Source organism: Syngnathus floridae, chromosome 11, assembly GCF_059516105.1.
Source record: "Syngnathus floridae isolate MCC-2025c chromosome 11, RoL_Sflo_1.0, whole genome shotgun sequence".
In the NCBI taxonomy this organism is placed as follows: domain Eukaryota; kingdom Metazoa; phylum Chordata; class Actinopteri; order Syngnathiformes; family Syngnathidae; genus Syngnathus; species Syngnathus floridae.
In genome coordinates, this window is record NC_142423.1 from 12,273,387 (window position 1) to 12,292,792 (window position 19,406).

At 41.6% G+C, this 19,406-nt stretch overlaps 2 long non-coding RNA genes across 2 annotated transcripts in view; one reads left to right on the top strand and one right to left on the bottom strand.

Moving 5' to 3' along the window:
• Positions 1 to 17,370, bottom strand: part of LOC148391157 (uncharacterized) — a 31,072-nt gene extending 13,702 nt beyond the window's left edge. Inside the window, exons 1-2 of the long non-coding RNA XR_015861234.1 lie at positions 17,240 to 17,370; positions 17,114 to 17,173 (exon numbers count right to left, since the gene is read on the bottom strand). This is a non-coding gene — a long non-coding RNA (uncharacterized LOC148391157). The remainder of the gene's footprint in view (positions 1 to 17,113; positions 17,174 to 17,239) is intronic.
• Positions 13,079 to 16,601, top strand: LOC148391158 (uncharacterized). The gene is made up of 4 exons (XR_015861496.1): positions 13,079 to 13,133; positions 14,060 to 14,151; positions 15,679 to 15,788; positions 15,909 to 16,601. It is a non-coding gene; the product is annotated as an uncharacterized LOC148391158 (long non-coding RNA).
• Positions 17,371 to 19,406: the final 2,036 nt, after the last annotated feature.

The following is a 19,406-nucleotide window of genomic DNA, read 5'->3' on the forward strand; positions in this document are numbered from 1 at the left end:
CTTAATTTGGACAATTAACGCGGTTTCCAGTTGAAGTTATCTATGCGATCTACCGACACAACCCGTGAAGTTTTTCTATCAGTTTTTTTTTTCCCGGTTTCATCTAATGTAGTTTTACTTTGACATAAAACCTCATGAAGTCTTTTCCATCGACAACTTAGTTCCTTTGCCAAATATGAACTCTGAGATCTGATTATTAAGCAATTTCCATAAAACTTCAAATTACTATCTGAACAATTATTTTAAAGATGTTACCGGACCCCCAGTAGACCCCCCCGCCTTCCCCCAAGGTCTTGAAAGCGATTATACAAAAAGATAATTGCTATGAAGATTTCAAGAGATTAAAATTGGTTTGACAAACCTATACGTTGTTAACTACTGCTCAGCGCAAAAGAATACATTTGCTGACAAGGCCACAAAGAGGAGGTTTTCCCCGTGTGCCCAGGTGGGCGGGAGCTCGCGCTCTCTTTATTATCGCGGCTAATGGCGTTCCAGATCCGTCCTCAATTATACCGGATGGGCTGAGCAATTAATTAATAATTCTTCTGATGGATAAATAGTGCAGCGCTCAGCAGATGTGCACCTCTTAGAGATGAGAGGTGACGCCGATTGAGGCTATTGACCATCGAGGCCTTCCATATATTGCTTCATCTCGGCTTGACACGTTGTTACTTTCCGTGGCCCCTCTCTAACCATCGGCAGGCGTCCGTGTTGTCCTGATTGACTACGTGTAAAGTTGCATAATTTGTGTTTTAAGAAACGGTATTAATCCTTTGTCACGCAGCAAAAATGGTTCTTCCCCCGCCGCCTCCCCCTCTCGGGTTAAACGTACATGGGCTGAAAAATGACACATCCTCAAAGGACTTTGGAGCCATGGCTGACTTGTATAATTTCCCCATAAGCTCGGAGCGTTTATGTGTGGAAAGGAGGAATTATATGGCTATGAATGGCTTCCTTAATAGTGATATCACTTCTAAGAACAAAAGATGGCGCTTCCGTAGCGAGCGCAGACGCTGGCTGGATCGACCATTTGCGCGACTTCCATTAAGGTCGGGCTCAGGGTCCGAGTGCACCAGAGTGCATGAGTGACACCAGGGCCAAGACGAATGGAGCACTCTCCCGCACAGCTCGTTAACACGGGAATCTCGGGGAAAAATAATAGTTATTAAATTAATTGCAGTCTTGTAAAATATGTGTCAAAAATTATATGTGGTTCGATTAACTCATAACATGAGTGTCAAATCTGTAATAAAATCCTGATCAATAAAACAATAACCGTGTTGTTAAAAGCAGTCACTGAAAGGTGTTTCTGGCTGAAGGCTCCAGGGGTGAGCAACCCTTTTAATAGAAACAGATTTCATCTTTCCACCATGTCACCTAAATCACCTCAATGTTTGTGTATACAATTAAAATAAGATCATAAATTGTGCCAATGGATGGATTCCGATCACGGCCGGCGACCCCGTACGTCAGCCTTTGAGAAAATGCATGTCTAACAATCTGTTGATGACAATGAGGACGTACTGTCTCGGGAGGATGATGACATTATTTTAATATATTGTTCGCTTAAAATCGATAAGTTTTAAAACAGCGCTAACGATGGCTATTTATTTAACTTCCGGGAGCTTTAAGGAGAAAACTTACCACTTGTGCGTGTGATTGAATGAATGCTTGATTATTTTATTTCTTTGGCCCGGCTTGACCATTATACTCAAGTGACTGCTCCTTCAAATTGAGAAGCAATGAGGCAAAGCGTGGTTTATTTGGAGTTCTCACACAATGATAATGTGTCAGTTGAAGGGCAGATTTGTTTTTGGAAGCCTCCGAGTGCCTCTGACTTCATTCTGAGGCAATTCGCCTACCTCGCTTCCAAACTAATAAGACAGCCTGGATCATTTTATTTTATTTAGCACCTTTTACTCTTGTATTTATATGAAATAATTCCAATCGGGGTGTCAACTTGGAAATTAAATTGTCTGTCTGTTCAAGGGAATCATTGCAAATAAATGGCGGGGCAATTAAAAGTTGGGAGTGACACGATTTGGTAACTATTACAATAATTATAATGATATTGATAATGACTTTAGCTGGAGGTGTGAAATTCACAAATGAAAGAGGTTCGGATGCGGAGGGGCTAATAACGTGCTGGAAAGCATCTTCCTCACCAGTGTAAAAATGTGGCTCCTCCTAATTGAGTAATGCCACAAAAATAATAATCCAAAAACACTGTTTCGTGGAAAGTCTGTTATTTCATTACCGTGCCTTTTTGTAGCAGGAGTCTTTGCTCTCAAGCTGCCATTGATGGAAAGTGTCCTACATTGCGTCGCAGTAATGGAGCGCTTTATCAGTTCATGTTGAGAGTCGCTATAGGCTAAGTATGGATGAGCGTGACAACAGGCACAACACGCTGTTTGTCTGCTTATGATTAATGCGCTGGATCCGAGTGGGATGCCGCGTGAAAAAAAAGAACTAGCATGATGGAAGATTCCATAGAGATGTTGTTTTTTTCCTCCTAGAGCCTGCTTCCTTTTTTTCCCCACGCACTGTTATCAGCCAAATTGGATGATCGGTGGGGGAATTCTCCCAACTCGCCGGGGTTTTTCACAGCCGTTTGCCTTCAGGTTTCAAATTCACTCAAAGTGCACAAGTCCTTTATCCAGTGACAGGCTTTTTTTCAATTGAGCATTAAGGAGTAGTCCAGATTGGTTTATTGAAAGATTTGGAAGACTCGCCTGATTTCAGTCAAGGAAAAATATTCACTTTGCTACTTGTTGTCCTCTGCTGACTTCATCTGACCCTCATCTGATCAAGCAAAATGTAAAATATATCCTCCATTGATTTGACTCATAATGGCCTCCAGTCAGTTTATTTCACATATAATATAAATTGACAATATAGCTGAAATGTGAAATACTTAAAAAATTATCTCAGGGGGACCCACAAATTCCCACACTAGCCTTATTCTGGTGCAAAAATCAAGATGCGTCGTTTTTTTCTTCTTCTCTTAGCGCTACAAATCAAGGACCCCAATCCGATCAAAGGTATGCTTGAAATAATAGGTAGCAGAAAACCAAGCTCAGCAGCCAGAACATGAGGGTGAAAACCCTTGAGTAGATGCAATAGTCAATTATCTCATTGTCCAATTACACACATTATCAGCGTCTCATTAAAGGCTGAGGATGTGGAATCATTCTAAAGATTTGCAGCATGGGCATTAAATGATGATATACTCTCCATGCATGTGCAGTATGTGTTCTCCTCGGTGCAGCACCAACCACACAGTTCCACTCTTAAGTAGTAACGTGCATACTGTAGTTTTCAAAGTCATCTTTTCTTGCAAAATCACTCTCAGTATTAAAAAACAGTGAGTTATATGAAAACGTCACTGTGCCAAAGTGACCTGTAAACACTCGCAGGTGAGAGATAAATTGCTGCTTGGCAAGCAGCGCACCACCTCTGATCGCCATGCCCCCGTCGCCATTAAGCTTTGGAGTGCTTGGAGAAATACAACCTCCTCCCAGGGCTGAGTTTGCCATGTAAAGCACATCTTTAATGAGCACAATCTCAATGAATAACACCGCTGCCATTTAGTGGAGATCTCATGTCATTCCCAAAGACTACATCACATGCTCAAGTGCTACTTACGGCGCCGCTTGTGAGAGCAATGGCTCACTCTTTTCACAAGACAACCATTTAATTCACCTTTTTTACATTCGTAGTTTGATATTTGTTGTTAATTCAATACGTGTGTATAAAATTAGTAAAATGTGCAAAGATTATGGAGCAGACAGGTACCGGAAACAAAACCACCAAAAATAAGCCCAATAAGCATTTTACAAGGTTCAACTAAAAATTTCCCCTTTAAAAAGGAAATAACGATGAAGACTCAACTCTATATAAAGCAAACCAGTGTGGTTTAATTCTGTTCAACAAAAAAAAAGCTTGCTAAGTTAACTGAGAATAAAGTTTGGGATACTGCCCAGTGTGTTCCTACACTCATGATGAAGTAAAGCACCAAACCGGTGGTTGAGAATGTCAATGATGGAATGGCAGCACTATTTGTAGCTTTGCGAGTTCAAATCAGATTAATGCCGGACCATAAGAAGGATGTGGGACTAAAGCCGGTTTCAAGGTCTCTTAACTTTTCAAAGAATAGTGGCGTCTCAATGTTGAGCTGCTCAGGCCAAGGATTTTCCGTAACCTCTTTTTAAAAAATGGACCGCGGGGTGAATTCATAAAAGAGCAGTCTGTTGGCCAATTTGTCTTTTGACAGGAGGGAACATTGGAAGCCACCAGAGGGTGGTCAGCGGTGAGTGGCACAGGTGTGCCTGGGGCGGTACCTGCAGAAAGTTCCTCCTCATGATTTGTCCTGGATGAGGAGGGAAGGGAGCAGCGGCGTGGGCCACCATCTGGCCCCGGCCAGGGAATTGGGTTTGTTAGGCACGGATGGCGTGTGTGCGCATTGTGTCAACCCCATCAGGGCACTTGGCGAACAGATGTTCTGCGGCATGTCCGCTCGAGCACGACTCAGGAGAGAAGACGTGCCTATCAGTCGTTGGAGGATTTCAAGGGGGAAGCCTGATTGTGACCTTGAGGCCGCGTGTCATTCGCTGCCTGCTCAAGCCTTTGGAGACTTCCAAAAATGTCCCTAATTGGTGATCAAAAAGATTTGAATCACGCTGTGCAAACACAATGCGTGCAATTACACCAATTGCAACTCTGCACTCGAGGCGGATCCAGCAGTCGGCTTTGATTTTCATTCTTTCCGATACGCATTTGACATTTACTACAGGCTAGTCATTTGAGTTGATAAATATACTTGTCGTTGTTTGCCACATTATATGCTGCAAATCAACATTACGTACACTCTAATTAAAATGTGGATGCAGTCTGGTAACACAATGGAAAAAAAAACTTAGGTGAACATACATGTTGCTCAAGTTAGAGCAATCATCACAATTATCAGAGTTAAAGAGTGCAGGGCCTAAAATTGATCCCTGTGGCACACCTCATGTTATTTACTGGACTTGCTTAAAACCAGATTGATTCATAATTTGCTAAAAAGTCAATGAATTGAAAGTTTGTCAAAAATGTTGGACACTCGTCAGTATATGTTGAAATCGTTCAAATCTGTCTGTACCCAGTTTTACGCCAAACTGCAAATAAAGTTGGTTACTAGTCCAATTACTTTGTATGATTTTGATAAACGTTCTATCCCTCAGTCCAAAAGAAGATATTCTAAAACTTAGGGGGGAGTATTTTCTCAAAATGTCTGTATAAGGCGCTGCATCATGAAGTGGGGAAGTGTATAAAATGCAAGCGTATCATATCCTCTGCCCATCCAGACCCCAGCAATCAATAAGCGTTTAATCAGTCAATTATATGGCGCTAATTTAACAGCCTGCAGGTAGAGCCATCTCGGAGCACTTCCCCATGAAAATGCAAGCCATAGGAAATTTATCTTTTGGAAAATGTCACTGAGGGAAATGAGCTATTCAATGGAGGGATGAGGAAGTCCGCAGCATGTGGTTCATGTTGGGAGATAGCAAGAGAGCTGCACTTTGGGGGAACGGGCTCAAAAGAGATTGCGACGTTATGAGCGGGCAAGACTGCTGCATAATCAAAATTATGGGGAGTGTGGTCACAGCGATGTACAAATAACAGTGCTAAATGTATTTGTGAGTGAGTGGAAATGATTGTATTGCTGGCTGAATTTTAATAACTTAAAATTATGCAACAATAAAGCAATCAATTAACAACTAATTGAGTATTCAATTCATCAAACATGTTTCAATCCTGTTTTTAAATTCTCTTTCAAATTTCAGCCTCAACCATAAATATTTTCCGATTCCTGAAGCGACCCGTGAAAGCCGACCGATTAGTTGTCTTTTTTTTTATCAATATATTACATATTTGCAAACATCTGCTTTTGCATTGGAAAATAAATATCCCCAATTTCTGACCAAATCTAACTGAGTCATTCATAATTTGTATGTGCATTTTCTGCACTCTCAATTTGACATCACGTCCTGTTTTTTAGTAAAAGGGTGGAAATTTAAGCTTTATTTTGCCATCGATTAATCGACACATATAATCTTCAATTGCAGCCCTAAATAGGATGTTTAGTTCAAGTGAACGACTCAAGAAGGGCAGCTTAGCAGCCATGTTTGGCCGGCAACCGGGCTCGTGTCAATATTTAAATTGTTAAGGGAAGTGTTATGGACACAGGCTGTTGTTGGGAGTTGAGTTTGGCCCCTCACCTATTAAAACCGGCATCTGTCGGAGCATAAATTAAGATTAAAAATAACTGTACAGAGATCAGCGAGTAGAGTACAGTCAAGCAGATGTCATTTTAAAAGTGCCAGATGGAACAATGAAAATGGCTTTGGAAATGAGAAAAAGTGCTGTGAAAGGTCAGATCAATTAAGAAAGTGGCGCTGGATGCCATATGACAATTAAGGCCGGCGTGAGGCGCTGGAGCCAGCGGGGGCAGTGGAGAGAGCGGAGAGGAACTCAGAGAGGAACTTCTCGGGGGCGCTGGCTCAGGACGCGGAGCTTCCTGCGCTCAAGTGCTTTTGCACCAGGTCAAGGTTAATGACCCACACAGATAAACCCGATAGAATGCCTCACAGCACCGCTCGCGACCTTTGTCCGTCACTATTAAGGAGACAATAAATTACAGGCATGACTTTAAGTGACATTGAAATTTACTCGAGTCTAATGAGACAAAGGGAGAAGGCGGAGATTGATGGCCAGTACTACGGGACGGTTACTTTATTTACATTTTTCTTAGCCAAGTGATAATTCCCCAGAACCTTGACTTGATCTTTTTTTTTTCCAGTTATTACCACAATTTTGTTGTTTCATCTCTGAAATATTTTACAAGAGGCCTGACAGGTTCCTTCCTTGAGTGCACATGAAACCACAAGGGGGCAATATTTGCATTGTTTGCTGCATCCTCCACGGGCATACGAAGCATATTTGCATCTCACTTGTGCATTTGCACATTGGAATCAAGTTCACTTGGGATGTTCATCTATGTGATACAAACTATTTGGAGCTCTTGCCATTGTTTGATTGTACATTTTAAACATTGTCATAGTTTGCATTAACAAATTATTTCCCCAAGTGGGGGAGAAAATGACAAATGAGAAGCATGAGACCAAAAAATAGGGCATTTAAGAAATAGTTTCACAATGGTTTCACTTGATCCTTACATTTTACCCGTCAGCATTTTTGCAGTGTGCAAACGGAATTATTCATCGCACTAATACTAAGATAAATGCAACGATGACAGAATTGTAGATGACTTTATTTACTTATGAAAAAGAACACAGCTACTTTTTATGGTGTCTGTAAAAGGATATTCGTGGTATATGTTAGGTCTGCTAAAGCCTCCATTTGCATGCCCTTAAAATACAGTTTTAATTATAGATAAGCCTCAAGTGAGATAAAAGAGCCTTTACAGTTACTGCAGATGACTTACAATGTATTCCTACAGTTGTATTTCTACATATTAATCTTGGCGCAGGGCTTTTTTTTTTTCTTCTTTACATCTGCAACATAAATGTTCCTTTGGGCTCTGTTCGGTGGGTTTTGGCTTCATTGATTGTCGGGCCTCTCTGCTGGAATGCGAGAATTAATTAGACAATTTGTATAATTGACTGAGGCACAGAAAGACATTTGGGGCTCGCCAGAGTGGCGGCATCCAGCGGTCCCCGTTGTCCTTGAGCTACTCTCATCCAGATGTTCAAACGGACTGGACGATGACCTCTCAACCTGCTCCTAATTATCATGTGAATGACAACATGGCCCAGATCAATAGTTCTCAGTCTCCCAGATAAGGAGACGCAATTCTGTCAAGAGAGAAAATGCTAATGTAATTAATGTCCAATAATCCTCTGGCACGTGGATATTCGTACTTAGCCCAAAACACGCATGTGGGGTGTGAAAAGGATTCTTCTTACCCAAATATTTTCCGCAGTGCAATAAACACCAACTCATGCTTTTTTGGGGAGGGAGTTAGGGTTAAGGTTAGGGGGGTAAATATTTCATGTCTGTTTTGACGAGTCAGCACTTGACCATGTTGTCAAACTTGTCTCAGAATCATGAATATATAATTTTCTTTACTGTGAAGCTGAAAATGTTTAGACAGTCAATGAACAGGATAATATTAACGCATGATAATATTAATGGATTATTTTTTTTTTAGCAAATTTGGGAGAGTTCTTCATATATTATACATGTTAAATATAATATATTATCATTAAGGTAAGGCAAAGCCTTCTATTCATTTGTCATGTATTAATGCTCATGATAGTATTTGTCAGCATTGGTTTAGCAATGTAACTGAATATCTGACTTTTTTGTGGCGAAAAAATACAATAATTTTGGTTTAGTTTCTTCTTCTGATGTTCTCTTGGTGTCACAACTGGCTGATTTCATGAGCGCATTTTTATCGCATCTGCTAAGACACAACATTGCTTCCCACTGTGACAATTACAAATTTCAAAGAGAAATTTTATTCTTCCTGATACAAAATCATAAACCCAGCATGTGTCAAAGAGGATCCTCTATTTTATTTGTGCAAACAGGTTTGGAGGAAATAAAGACGCTCAATTAATGAAATTGAGCGTTGGATCCCATTGGAATTTTGCTTAGACACGACTGTTCCATTCAAGCCTAAATGATCTTTATGAGCTATGAGGGGAAAAAAGAAAAAAGGTGTGTTTATATGCATGCGTGAGGGGGTGTTCACTGCAAGATGGAAAGAGATGGAGCAATACAATTTATTCCTTAAGTGAGGCAAAGGCCATATTGCCTACCATTAACAGAGCAGAACGTAGGCACTGGCTGATAATTAAGTAATCCATGAGAGCATGAGCAATATAGGACAGTCACTAACACCCTCAGCTACGTTGCTACATCAAGCCACTTGCAGACCCCGCCCCCCCCGACATTATTTTAGATTATGCTGGAAAATATGATTGCATTGTAATTTGAAAGTGCAATGCCGGGAAATGTTCTGCTCCAAATAAACCAAAGCAGTTTTAAAGCCTGTCACTTGTCACCACTGCTCATGGATTTGAATATTTTCTCGTACAATATTTGTCATGACATTGTGTCCAGTATCTGAAATTGACTTCTGTGGTATAAAAGAAAACTGTCCTGAAAGACACAACAACAAAATAATATATATTTTTACTGTATTTGCGTAGATAAGCTAGTGGTAATATTCTATCTTGAATATTAATTCCTTTTATTAATGCACTACAGCAAAAGTTTGAGTCATTCTTTCATTCAAGACTTAAACAGCTTTGTCGACAAGATGCATTGCATCATGTTGCTTCCGTTACTACTGAAATATTTATCCGCACTGCAATTTACAACGATCCACAATTTATAACACCAATGTGCACCATCCATCTCCCTCTTGTCTAAATGCATTTTCTTTGTTGCTTAAAGGAAGAAGAACCGTGGGAGGTTTAGGACAAGATCTTTTCTTCTGCCTCCTACCAAATGGTCACATTTTAATTCTTGCTTTCATCCCTCAAGACCGCAAACACAGTTTCATGATCACCTCGCTTAGCTACGAGAGTCATGTTTAATAATTCCCAATTATACAGCGAGCGGGTACCTCGTCCACAGCGTGAGCGCAGCAACTCCGCCGTGGGAGCTGCATCTGGCCTGCTGCTCTGCGTGTGTTCAGTCACCTTGATCTCATCCATGAGCATGTTCCCCATCTTAGCGGGGTACAACTGCAAGACCTGCACTATGCTGTTGTATTAATAATACAGTAAGGAATTGTCCAGGAGGGAGTTTACTTTTGTGTCTTTGGCTCCTGCCCTTTTTTTTTTTTTTCTCCAACCTCCAATTTGTTACGCAGTTTAGCCAAACATGCAGCGTGGAGCATATCAAGCTTGCATGTGTCGGAGGCACTGGCACAGAGGAACCAAATGCACTTTTGGGTGAGAAAAATGTACTCCCTAATGGGGCAAAAGACCACTTTGGAACATGCTGTATTTATGAATCTTTAACTTAACTTTAACTTAACTTAAATGCTACTTGGTGGGTCACTGCTTTCATTCTTGTCATTTTGCTCAAAGAAGGTGTCACTACGAAAGTTACGAGAATTTCTTTATCGACACACAGTTCCATCAAGTAAAATAAGAGCGGATAATCCAGTTAGCAGCAGTAATGAAGTCAGTTGAACTTTGCCAGCAGCTAAACTCATTAAACGGCTCCGGTAAAAGTAAAGTCGTGTGATGTTTTTTTTTTTTCTCATTTGTTTTGCTGTTTGGAATTGTTTTTCTTTGCACTGTGTCTCTTCTGCATTTCCTTCCTGAGCTTTGTTCCTGCTCGAAACCGGTCTTTAAGTCACACTGGGTGTTGCAACGGGATATACTTTCACCCCCCCCCCCCAGCAATGCCTTATACCAGATACTGCCTGTGATGTGGAATGCTCCATTATTACATCAACGTTTTTTTTTGGGGGGGGGGGGATAGACAGCACATTTATTGAGTCTTACGTGCTGCACCTAAATATGTCAGTTAAACATTTTGTTCTTCTCCAAAATGAGTATTTACTTGCTGATGCATACATTTTTTTAATGCGTACGGGTATGAGAACAAAACACCTGCAGCTGTAGCGTCAGCAACAAACTATTGCGAAATATCTCCACATGACCGGGCGTGTCACCTTTAACGCAGCATTCCTGCCCCATATGGAAATCAATTGAGTTACCCAAATATGCAAAGAAAATACATCGAAAAAAAAATTGTGAACACGGCTCAAGGCTAAAATACCGCAACAACACACCTGCTGAGGGTGCCAAATGATTAAACTGCTTGTGATCTACCTTGCAAAATCTCCATGTAATATTCTCCATATCAGAAAAGTATAAAGTTTAAATGTCTAATATTGCTCATCCAAATGTCACCGTTTTATATTAAAAAGCAGAGTTTAATGACATTTTTGGGGTTTGGAATGTCATTTCCTAAGACAAACGTGTACATGTGGCAGCAGCTCAGCGTGTGAGGATTGTCAAGAAAGAAGAAAACGCTCAACTACAGTACGCGCGTGCACAAGGTCAAATGTGTGTGCGTACGCTTTCCTGAACATGTGTGTGCGCTAACGGTGTGCAGGGCCTCTTCAAAAGAAAGCTCCCTCCATATGGTGTTGCTGAGCTGCGAGGGGGTCAACTTGCAAGCCAAACTCTGATGAGGAGGATTGTCTGACTGCCCATTGTGCCTTGACACAGCCTGCAGAGAGAGCCGGCCGCTTTCGGGGCACCGCCGCCATCCCCTAATATGGCAAATGAATGCATGAGCGAATACACGGGTGTGTAGCTGAAGGAAGAACCAAGACAATTTACATAATTGCACGTGGGGTATGCATTTTCCAACGTTTGAACAGCTATTTGCATATTTGCAGCTCTATAGAAATTATTCAGTCAATAGTGAGGATCCATCATGTAAATACATCTCCTTTGAAGGGAAAAAGGGAGCAGGGGAGGAAGTCAAACAATAATAATGTTAATGATGTTTCATGTCCCCAGGGGAGATCGCTACCCAGGATCCCGAGCAAAAGTTGTCCCGCGGAGCCGTGTTATACCAGAGTGTAGCTATGACATGTTTACTTAGCAGGTGAATATCAGACAAGGGAAAAAGAACACTTTGGCTCTGTTGTTTCCTTTTGTCCTCCTTTCCCTTTTTTTTTTCTTCCCAGCAGCATTGATCTGAGCGGGAACAAACCGACCATTTCATCTATTTCAACTGTCAAGGGGCCCCTTTTTCACACGTGTGATCACAGTTTGCAGAGGCTCACCGTCAATTGTGGCCACTGTCTTGTTGCATCATTTGAAGTGCTATTTTCCTTGGCGTCACCCCTCTTTGTGATCGAAACCGACACGGACCTTCACGCACGCTGACATCTTTTGAAGCATTCGCGAGCACAGCCATCGCTCCACATTACTTTTGTTGATGTTTAAGGTGAGAGAGGCGGCAAGTGATGTTAAAATGAAAGCGGGCTGCTGGTTTGGTGACTGAGGTGAGAGGTAGGTGAGGATAAAGAGAGGAACAAAAGGATTTTGCACGGACGGGTGTGCTGACCCACCTACCCTTCACCTTTCGTCTCCTCTGTGTGTGCTGATGCAGTGAGTAATAAAGGTGGAAACCCATGCCCAGTAGATACGCCATTCGTTTTTAAGGAGCAGCAAATACAATGAAAACAACCAGGGCCCCAAAGTTGAACCCTGTGGAACACCATACATAATGTGTATGTACTGACTCCTTAAGAGTCAGATTTACAAATATATGAACGCTACTGGTTATTTCATATCTCATCAGTGTTCGAGGCATCAATTAGTTCACCTTGAAAATATTGCACCTTTTCTTTTATTTCAGCCTGGTCACAACAGCTGTATTTCTCCAACACTCCTAAGACATACCTAGCTACAGCTCGGGCTCGTTTATCATCACTCACGTCATCAAATCCCAAAAACGCCTCCTTCACTTCACTTTTACTTTGCCTCACCTGCCTCCCCTTATACACACGCATAGCGCCACCCATAAATTAGCGGTGCAGGCTCCAAATCATCCAGTATAAAAGGCAACAGAGATTCCATATTTAAGAGTTACAAGAGGGCTACAATGATAAGTGTCCCGCACAATAAGCACCACTCATTCAAACCCACTCACATACAATCATGTCATCATCTGCCAAACAAAACACTTGAAAACATCAATATACAGTACACACCAGCCCAAAAATATTTGCTTTGAGCTTTAGCTTCCATTAATTACAAATATATCATTCATCCAGCCGTCTATTTTCTATAACGCTTGAGTCCTTGAATGGTTAACGCATCCACTCAGCAAACAGGAGCTTCTTCGTTCTGCCACAGTTAACACATTTGTACTCCCTGAATGCTTCATTTATTAAACTGTGTCGGCGCAATTTGTACACTTAGCTCCACGCCCGCTTATTTGTTCCTTTACATGACAGGGTAGAGCTTCCTGTCAGGAGTCTTTGGGTTTCCTCTTTGTACGCTTGCAGCATTTAAATGTGCTGAGCACACAGCGAGCAGCCAGGCGGCAGAGGAACGGGAGGGAAGGAGAGAAAGCAGACAGGGGTAAACAACACTTTGGCTCTTTAAATAAAACATTTGTTTGTGATTGAGGCTCCATGATGTGAACAGCATGACCTGTTTTACTGCCAGTCTCCAAACAGCCAGCGTGTCGGGCCTCACAGAAACAGATCGCATCTACCCGCAGACTGGGGCCCGATTCATATTGCATGAGAACAAATTTTTTTGACAACTTGAGTGATAGATTTTTACAAGGCCCAACTGTTTTCTTTTTCAGCAGAGGCCTTGTGCGTGTGACATAAATTGCCATTAATAAAAATTTTAACAATACATGGCAAATGAGTTTTTTCTGTTAACATGCCATGAGCAGGAGCAAATGTGCATGTAGAGGGCACCTTGGGAATATGACTGCAGTCGAAGTCAACACAGGAGCCTGTGGTGCTTTTTGACTGCCGAGTAAAAGTGACAGAAACACACCAACACCCAAGTGGACGATACGTTTTCACTCCTGCAGACCAAGTAACAATAGAAACAAAACGGACTCATTTTTATTCAATTCAAAAGTTCCCTTTTAGACATTGCTTGTAGCGAGTGATCGGTCAGTAAATATGAGGCCAATTTTTTTTATGATAATCGGCCAAATTTGTTTTCCATTTTTGTCCAATTTTTTTCCAATGTTACTTTCTCGCTCCTGTCATAGCAAAAGCAACATTAAACTATGTGCATGACTGAAGGTTGAATTTGGTGGCTAATTGTAGCAGGTGTTGTCATGGAGACTGTCTGTGGATCATCATTTGTAGCAGAATCGGACTAAAATGGAGCTTTGTGAAGATGTCAGACTGATTTATGATGGGTAACCGGATTACATTGGGCAGGAAAATCAATAGTAACTGCTTATTTGGAAAATTACCTGCCCTGGTGCTTCTTTCCTTATACTTGGAGTTTTTATATAATGATATTTTTTTCCACAGAATGACGGCTGGGTTTCACTTCCAAAAATATAAACACTACAAATGCGGATTGTCAAGTTGTTTGCGGCCAAGATGTAACTTTTTCAAAGCAGGTTGGTGGTTGATTGATTGCTTAATTGACGTCTTCCTTGTTTTGTATCAACCACAAACTAAACAACACACAGTTTTCAAGTTTGCGAACAGCCGTGATCCGTTCCAGCCTTGGCAAGGAGTTTGAGAAACTTTGAGATTGTGAAGTTGCGAAATTGTAAACGGGAGGGTTCAACTAATGATGATAATGATGATGACTGAAATAATCAACCCTTTGTTTGACAAACTCTTTGCCAAAAGTAATTTCATGTCATTTGCATATCGCTTTTCACCTTGTGGGTGGAAAAACAAACCAGCATGGAATGCAGCGCTACCTGCTCTCGTCACTTCCAACTAACAGCCGCAGATCGCCTCCCAAACTTTGCTGGCTTGTCAGTGGGCACCGTGCTTTACAGTCAAACTTTACATCCATCAATCGAAGAAAAAGAAAGCCAGACACATTTCGGCCTTCATTAAAAATAAAATGTTGTGGGGACGGACGTTGTACCACATCTGAAAATACCTTCTTGCATCTTTGATATTCTCCCTGTGAGGCCTCTAACAGGCGCGAACGTGGCCTTGACACGTCACCTCTCCACACGAATAACTCCATAATGAACATTTATTGCTTTTCATGATATAACATGACTGACACAACTTAACTTTCGACATATACTGTTAAAATAAAGTTGCCATTGCCAAACTCAAGCCAAGAAAACACCCAAAACAATTTTCTATGGACAATCTTGTAACTTCTTTTGTGTGAAAATACAGGTTTGTTCTCCAACTCTGCTATTTATCTCAAATATTGACATAAGCTACAGGGCAACAAGTTCAAACAGTGTCTTCATATGATTTCTTTAACAGTCAATATACTGTAGCTCTCATCCTGTGTGTTCAACTTTCATAATTGCAAACAAGAGAGGCGTAAGACGAGGAAGTCAGAAGTTCAGCTATGGACCTCAGGGTGCACATTGCTGTAATGCGTCAGATGTGTCAAAATATTTAGAGATAAAGGTGTGAACGCACCCGCTACATTCCGAATATTAAATATTGACAAAAAACTTCAAGGTAATGTTGTTAAGCTTAAAGACAATCTGTCCCTCCCTGCAATAAGTAAACTGTTTTACATCGTTAAGTCACTGCCGAAAACCACAAATGCTATTTGAACTGTTGTGAGGGAAAAAAAAAACATTCTTACAGGAGGAAGTCAGTAGTGGCTAAATACTCCTCAGGGTGCACATTGCCATTGTTGTTGGCCAGGTCAATAGACTTCAAGAAGGGTTTATTAGATAGACGGGAGGTCTTGTGGCTAACTCAACACAGGGCATAATGACGTCACGTGGCAAGAAATGTTAATCGTTTTAGATTTTGTACACATCTTTAGATTATCACAATGAGCTAAATGAGGACCGTGTAGCAACATCATGGAACATTTCGTAAGACATCGTTTGGGACTGTTTTGCATGCCTCGTCCCTTCAAGCACACGCTTGATGAATACAGTGAAACTGGTTGCAGCAATAATTGTGTTTGTTAATTCTATTTTCAGAAGGTGTGTGGCATTTGGACGCTTAACAAAGACTTGGGAAGCATGCATGGTACGAGGATGCCAAAATGAAATTTGTACAGTACCAAAAAAAAGTCAAGGCAAACAAGCAGGTATGTTTTTTTTTTAAATTATTTAACGCAACTTGTATTAGAAAAAAAATCTATTAGGATATAAGAATACATAAATTGATATTTTTCACTTTTCCATGTTTCTGTTTGGACACTTTTCAGGGTCTGCTCGAAAACATCTTCAGCGAGTACGCTGAGAAACCAGTAGAGCCCACGGGGCCCAACCGTGAACACAACAGGACCCGAGTCCAGGAGGGAGCTTTTAGTCCTAGCGCAACTGTTGCTCATCAATATTGCAAAAGCGTAAAGTAGGCTGGTGATGAAGGGCACGGTTGCCGTGTGAGGCCTAATCAAGCGTCACACTGCTCAGGACAAAGACAATAACATGAATATAGATTTACAGAGTCACTTGGCTACACATTGTTGAATAAATGATGAGCAAATATGTGCTTTGCTCAAGCTAAAGAAACAGGATTAGTGCCTTGCACTGTAACTTCTCACAAGCCAGTAACTGAGTTTGTGGGGGAAAAAAAGACGAGACTCTTTAGTGTTAAGAACTGATGTGAATTTGATCTCCAATTGATCTACACACAAATCATTTGAGTTGGGTAGAATTTGTTAGGCAACCAGATTGGATGTCCATCCTTGAAAGATGCTGTTTGTTGAAATGATGGCGTGAGACAAGCTCCACACTTGTTGCGCCTGTTTCACATTAGATCTGCAAGAGTTATTGTTGTCTGCAGTTCTTCACATGTCATCTGCTACTTTTTCACACTGACTTCATATGGAGTAGAAAAAGCATTTGAGCAATCCAGCAAACTTCATGAGGTTGCTGCATGAGTCTCGGAGCATTGCATGCGGAGCCAAGGACTCTGAATTTTCTTTTAATCTTCTCTGAGTTAGGCTACCACAGATCTACTGACTGCTTGGGGAATTCCTATGATAAATTCTGCCTTCTACTCTTCACTGACAGTATATATGTTCCTTAATATATTAATGTATATTACAAATGTGACTTTCTCTGTCACACAGTATTGTTTCAAACACTAATACTCGATGCCGCAAACAATAATTGTTGGCAAAGGTATTATGGATGGATGGATGGATGGATGGATGAATGGATGGATGGATGGATGGATGGATGGATGGATGGATGGATGGATGGATGGATGGATGGATGGATGGATGGATGGATGGATGGATGGATGGATGGATGGATGGATGGATGGATGGATGGATGGATGGATGGATGGATGGATGGATGGATGGATGGATGGATGGATGGACAGACGTTTGAATGATCACCAATCCGAGTACATTTTGATAATCATGATAATAAACCAAAGCAGCAAAATATCTTGACTTACCGGAGTCGTTCAGACAATGAAAGGTTCCTGCTGTTGTTCATGTTTTCTTTATTAGAACATCTATGGCACAGGAAAGCGTAGATTTACTACGAGCACACATGAAAGTATGAGTTCATTTTTGAGTACCTATAAAATGTTTCAGTGATGAAAAATGGTCGGAACAGTGAGCCACTGGTGTTGTTGGCAGGAAGATGCGTCGAGGGAAGACATTAGTAAACTTCTTTTAAAGGTCTTGGCTGCATCAGCTGCACTCCAGCTGGGGCACCGGTTTGGCTGCAATCACAGACAGGAGACGTGGGGAGGGAAAGTAGTACATTTGAATTAGTTTAGGATTTCAAACATCATTACACAGACTCTCCTTCACGTTCCTCACATGAGGAAGCCCCTTGTCCCATTGCCTTGTCCCCAATTGTAATCTCCCATTAGCTCGCTTACAATAGCGCACGGCGCCTGATCGCACTTGCAAGAATGTCCCCAAACGATGAAAAATGTAAAAGCACAAATGTAAATAAATAAACAGCCCAACGTCTTGAATCCATTTACATCTCGCCACACTAGGGCAGCTAATTATAGCCTCAAGTCAAGCTCTTTGATGCGTTAGCCCCCAGCAGGAATCCCCAGCTTTTCTTTTCCTGGAAGTGCTTCTCTGTCTATCCCGAGGTCAACTACCTAATGGCACACAGCGGGCTCGCATCACGCCGGTGTCCGTGCTGCAGTTAGCCGTGTGTGTTTATAGGCACGGGAACAGCAGAGCGAGCATCTGAGTTCACGTCATAAGCACAAATGCCGGATCATTGACTTTAAGGTTATGAAAAGGCAACCAAATGTGTGTCTACTGCTAGAATAATACCCATTGGTGGACTCTCAGTGGTATGGCGCAGCAGGCCCAACATTGGCAAAGACCTTTGCATGTGTGCTGCGCAAGCCCAAGATCAACAGTGAAGGAGAAACCACCCAGAGTGTCGACAGACTGTCTACTCTTAAGACCAGCAGTTGCACAAAAGGCTTCAATGCATTGAATTCTTCATCGCCTTAAAATCTGATTTGATGGTGAGATTCTTAAAAATGAAGCTCTGACGCTGCTTTCCCACTAGATTCAAGACAGGGGGACATCTTCCATCCAGACAATCGGAGAATAATTGTTTTCACGATGTTGCCTGACCATGCCTCATCCCCACGGACCGCACTCATGTGTTTCGCATCAGGCAAGTCTGTGGTTACCTTCCTGATTTTGCTGGACTGGAAAAACATTGCTAATATGCTGTAAGCTGGAAAAAGCTTTGATGCAGGGGCTTTACAAATGAACCCTCAGAATGCCATATGGTTTGCATTCGTATACTAATTTTTTTTCCTCTAAATGTGTACCGAACGCTCAACTGTGACCAACGTATGTAAGAAGACTTGGAAGACGTCAGGCCGTGGGACCACGGGTGGGCTGGAGTCTATCCCATACGACTTTGGGTGAGAGGTCAAGTCAAATTCTCAACTGGTTGCCAGACATTACCAGGGCACATATGACCGTTCACACTCACGCGTGAAGTCTCCGATTAAGATCATTATTTTTGGAATGTGGGAAGGAACAGGAGAACCGGTAAAATGCTGCACTGGAAAGCGAGAAGACGGATTTGAACTCTTAACCTCCAAACAGTGAGGCAGATATATTAACCGCAGTCTTTTATAAGTCCCCTCAAAAAAATGCATTTGTTTACCAAACTGCTGCATTCGTCTGTTTTTGATCGGTTCTGTTTACCGCTCGATAGTTTGTATATTTGAAATAAACTTAGTGATCCATGCGAGGCTGCATGCTAATTCGCACGAGCCCCACTTTTGTCACCAGTGCACTCTGAGAAGTTGATTTTTATTTTAACCCACAAAGTTTCACAGCTGCAGTAAACACAATAGACACATTTTCCACATTTTGACCTTTTGCACGGCGTATTTAATCACTGCAGCTGTGCTGCCTAAAAGCTTCCAGGAAATGGCCTGCGTGTTGCACTTTTATTTTCCGTTCGCTAATGTTGGAGACATACAGCCGGTGGGCGAAAAAGAAGGTTAACATAATTGTTTGTCAATCCACAAAATGATCAAGACGTGTAAATAGTAGGCGTGCGCTGTTAACATGCGACATGTTAGGAAACTTTCACCTGGATCATTTTCAGCACACGTGAAGCCCTTAGCAGTCACAATAGCTAGAACATAAAAAGCAAAGCTATTAGAGGGTACGCGAGCAGCGACTACGTCCCAGACAGAATATTCATGTGAATCTCTCCAGGTTCCAGCAAATGCATTTTAG